General features: G+C 41.5%; 2 long non-coding RNA genes across 2 annotated transcripts in view; one reads left to right on the top strand and one right to left on the bottom strand.

The window, feature by feature from the left end:
• Positions 1–2,384, bottom strand: LOC118599095. The gene is made up of 2 exons (XR_004948381.1): positions 2,058–2,384; positions 1–1,945 (listed from the first exon to the last, which is right to left on the bottom strand). It is a non-coding gene; the product is annotated as an uncharacterized LOC118599095 (long non-coding RNA).
• Positions 1–4,911, top strand: part of LOC112148399 — a 27,907-nt gene that overhangs the window by 8,388 nt on the left and 14,608 nt on the right. The window lies entirely within an intron of this gene.

Raw genomic sequence — 4,911 nt, forward strand, 5'->3', positions numbered from 1 at the left:
CATTAAATGTATCTTTAAATGTAAAGTTATGTGAGATTACATGTTTTAACCCTAGTTCCATAGGAGTTTATCACTTCAAAAAACAAGGAAAAAAGTAAAATATGGGTCTCAAAGGCAAGACATCAAATATATATTTAATGTGAATTTAAAAACGTTTCTTAAAAACTGAAAAAAATCACAAAAATTAGAACAATTCATGCTACATAAGATCTAAAAAAATAATATAATAATATTTGTAATATAAGTAATATTTGGTAAAACATTTTTTATTTTGATACCATAATTTTGCTATAAAAAATATTGTTTTCCTTAAGATTTTAGTCTTCCCCTGAATTAATCTAAAATTATACTTTTTCAAGAGGATATAAAATGTTTCTGTTTTTCCCTTAGAAATTGTGCATCTAAACGTGAAGTTTTGCTGCAATTGCTTCAGTGCTGCTGTTTTTCACCTGTTTTTCCACATGTATTCCTACAGTTGTAGCACTTTATATTATGGCTATAGTTTTGGAGTTTAATTCTCCCAATTAAGTCATAGTAATTGGTTCCCAAAAGTAACAGGAAATAAAAATATATATATATTTTTCTGCAATTAAAATAATAAACAGGTTTTTTTTTCTATGGTAAAACTTTTTTATATTACCAAATTTACTTTTATAATTACAATTATATTATCGTGTCCTTAAAGTCATCAACCTCAGGTGATATCAGATCAAACTGGAAGCGGGCCTTTCTAAGAAATACCTTCATGATCTCCAGGCGTGAGACCTCACTCATGTGGAGCCAGCCCTGTTGGCCCTCTAATCCAGTCTAAATGAACCGGGAAGATGGCTTCTCTGCTCGGTATCTGACCTGTGGGTCCTCTAACCCCTGCCAGCAGTAGAGGGGATTAATGAATCAGGCCTGTAGCACCCTGTCTCAGTGTGAAGCTGACCCTGCAACCTTATGGCCAGGTGGTACTCTGCAGTTGGTGGATACCTAATACTGAATTTATGCCTCTCCAACTCTTTAAAGAAGGTGTCTTCAGGGGTGCCAGGTAAGACAAGTCACTCTGAGTCTGTGACCCCCATGGTCTGACACAAAAAGAGGCACAGGATCACCTGCTGCGATGCACATCAAATGAGAGCTTAAGTGGGGGGGGCACTCTACTGTCAAAAATCTCTCCATGACCACTCAGGAAGGCCAGAGACTACCGTAAAGCCTCCCCCAGCTTTGGCTTCCTGTAGACCCCGTTGACTGCTAACACCTCTGTACTCCAGCTCAGGGCCCCTCACAGTTTCCTCCAAGCTTTCCATGCTTGGATCCCATCACTAACTAGTTTCTGCATAATGGACCTATAATCAACCTCTGTCCAATGGAGCCTTTTTTCTCAGCAAGTCTGTGCTCAAATTGGGCTAGCATGTTGAGCTGCAGTGAGATGCTAATTAGACGTCGTATCTGCCGGATTAATCTGTGTTACACACTCAGGTGTTTATAATCCTTGACACAAAAGTGAAAGATAACACAATTACATTATGAATTTTATTATACTTTGATGCAGAAAGGTTTGAAAGTTGTTGTTTAGATTCAACACGGAATATCTTTTAAATTTTAAGTTAGTTGCTGCTGTTATCTCTACCAAATAACCTCATCAAACTGCAGTGGATGACAGGGTAAGTGAGAGGTGTGGCAACCCAGGTGCCCGACACAATGCTCCTTGTCAGTCAGCATCATTCCTGGGGGGTGAAGAGGGATGAGGGAGGGTGCAGCGGAGGCAGCCACAGGCCCTTGGGTCTCGGCGATTGGCCTTAATCCGCCAGCTAATAAGTTCAGAGAGGAGCCATATGCTGCGGTGCAATGTGTGGGGAGGGGAGTGTTGCCTCATGTTACTTACACCAGGCCAGCGCTTTCTTGGGTACCGCCCTCCCAAGGTCTGTTCCTTTGTACTGGGGGATCAGCCCTCTCCACGCTGTGAATGGGCCGAATTGATTAAACCGCACCGTATAATTGTCAGCAAATCCCAGCGAATCATTTCCCATCCATTTGAAAAGTACAATGTACATTTCTCTTTTTCTTCTCACCTCTTTTCTTCTTTACCATCCCCACCCCTTGGAGTCCTTCAGCTCTTGTTTTTCCTCCTTTTTTTCGTGCAAGGTTTGCTCCTGCATGCCACTCCAAGTCCCCCGCATGACGGAGAAAGCTGAGGCAGAAGGGGAAAGAGGATAAGACGCAGGAGTGAGGAGTCATAGGGTATATTTGGCTTGGCCAGTGGAGTCTTGGCTAGTGATGAAAGTGAGACATATTTTCATCAGTGGGCCACGGTAAAGCGGGGTGCATATTTCAGCCTATACCTGATCAGGCTGAGATTGGGTCGTTGGATTTTATAACGCTTTTTAGTTTTGGGATAATTGGAAGCAATAAAACTTCTTGACTATCACACCTTCTCCTACAATCCGTTTAATTAACCTTTTAAAGAAAATAATGTTGGACCAAGTTTTTGTTCCAAATTCTTAATTTATAGAAATTCTACAAAAGTCGCCAAAACCACCAGGGTTTGTGACGCCTCTGAGTCTAGAGTTTTGTCATCCACTAAATTACACATTGGGTATGTTACCACCACTACCCAACATGTGTCTCACTTATGACCCTATGACACTTGAGTGAGACCTCAAAAGTAAGATAATCTCTTATGTGAACTAGTTTTTCCACATAAACCCCACATTTCCTTTTTGTATTCACAATTTAGAAGTAATTTAAAGAAAACCTGGGTCAACAGAAAATCTCTCCCAGAGACAAATAAAGCCATCGGACACTTGTTTTTCCTCTGATCCATCTCCTTGTTCAACATCTTTTCATTGATCTGAGAAGTCCCTAGACACTGGTTCAAGCCTTTCTGACCCCAGCCATTTAACCCTTGACCCCAGTTATAGGCTGAGACCAGGTCCCAATTGGGAGGTTCAGTTTATGTTCACTGGCCTGTGTCTTTCAGGAGATTCATCATTATAAAACTCTCATCCACTATCTTACACAACAGAAGTACATCTTTAAGGCATAAAACTAGACTTTTGATAGCCATAACGTTTGAAGAATCCTTTTTTACGTACACACACAAATGTCCATGTGATGACAATGATCTGCAGTTTTCATTACAAGCTGAAGGCCACTGTTTGTGAGCGGGATCTTCATGTAAAGTGTCATAATGGTCATAGAAAAAGCAGGCAGATTTATGACGGTGGGCTGTGCAAGGAGACGCAATGAGCTACGGAGGTTCAGGGTTTATATGCAAACCTGATGGTGGTGTTGATGTTGCTGATGAGGTGAAGGCAGAACTAAGGAAAAGTACAGAGTTAAAGCTTAGGTGCAAAGCTTTTGAATATAGTGATAAGACAATGGAACATGCCTAACAAACAATATAATGTAGAACTCAGCATTGAGTGACATGTTTACCAATCAAACAGCATCTCTCCATTTGGTTGAGTCTGTATTACATGAGAAAAGGGGGCCTTAAACAAATGGATGCACACTTCCAATTGTCTGCAGCCGTTGTCGCTTGTTTGCAAAGCACTGCTACCTTATGGTCACTGCTGTGGTTAACATCCTTTGGCGTCCGGGGGTCGTTAATCTTTCACTTGTCCGGCCCAAGCACTTCATGATGACCACTTAACCATCATAGGGAGCCCATCAGCAAGAGTCTCCTGGGAATGAGGCGATGGGGTTTGGTTAGTGAACTCTGACCGCTGGTCACCACAATGGTTTGACCCACACATGTGCTCTTGTACCAAGGAGGTCAACAACAGGGATCCTGTTGTCAAGTGCGTTTAACCAACGAATAGAGGCTGTTGTTATGAATAGAGTGACCAGTAAGGATGGAGTTATTTTTTCCCCCATGTTATCAATCCAAAAACTTTTTTTTTAATTATCAAAATTATAATTAAAGAAAGGACTTTGTGAAAAGGACAAATTGAGAGTTTCATGATTTTTTTTGTGGGGGATTATTTAAAAAAAAGTAAAAATAAATCCTTTTGTTATTGTTATATACCAATCACTTCTTCAATTTAATCCTAATCCTAGTCAGTGTCTGGGATTCTGGGGTTAAGTTACTCAGCACCAATCATTTCCTTGTTAACCCTGACTTTGCAACAAATCACCCCGACAGCATTACAAATAGCCACCTTGCCTGTGTCCACACAGTGCCGTCCCTTGACCTGCTTGTCCTTTATGGGGCAAGCAATGGGCAAATTGACAAGTCTGACGGTTGGAGGTCAAATGACCAGTTTAAAGGTTGATTGAGGATCCAAACAATGGAGGGATTTTACTTTGTGTGCTTAGTTGGGTTGTGTATTGGGCAAAAATAAAATATTTTTTAAATCATATTTTGTAGTTTAAGTTTTTTGAATGGAAAAACAAAATAAAAAAATTGTGAGGAATTACTGTACAAATATAAATCGTAAAGCTTTCCCTGTGGTGAGTTAATACCTAATAGTTCACACTAAAGCATTCAAATCTAAGCCTTCCATGTATTTTTCTCACACAGGTTATGAATCTGATTAACTCAGGCTATGCTTTTTTTATTTGACACCCTGTGTTTACATAAAGAGGGCCAGTGGGACCATCCCTTAAGGTCAGGGGGTCAAACTCTGGTTGTCAGAGACCCTTGTGACATTTCTTTCCCACGTCTCCCAGCAGCCATTGTCCGCAGCGTGGAGCCCCTGTTAACGTTTGGCCCCGGGAGGTAGAGTGGCGTGAGAGGGAAGCCTGGGGGCATTGGGCCCACAGCGGGTCCCTGGGAAACGGGCGTAACAAGGCGGGGCTGAGGCGAGCGGGAACAGCATGGGGTCATTTTCCAGCTTGCTGCCCCTCTAAAGAGCTTTGGAGCACAGTATTAGCCCCTAGAGGAGTGCTGGTGTGGAAGACGGTTCAAAGGGTTTTTCATGT

The sequence above is a fragment of the Oryzias melastigma genome, linkage group LG9, assembly GCF_002922805.2.
Source record: "Oryzias melastigma strain HK-1 linkage group LG9, ASM292280v2, whole genome shotgun sequence".
Classification (NCBI taxonomy): domain Eukaryota; kingdom Metazoa; phylum Chordata; class Actinopteri; order Beloniformes; family Adrianichthyidae; genus Oryzias; species Oryzias melastigma.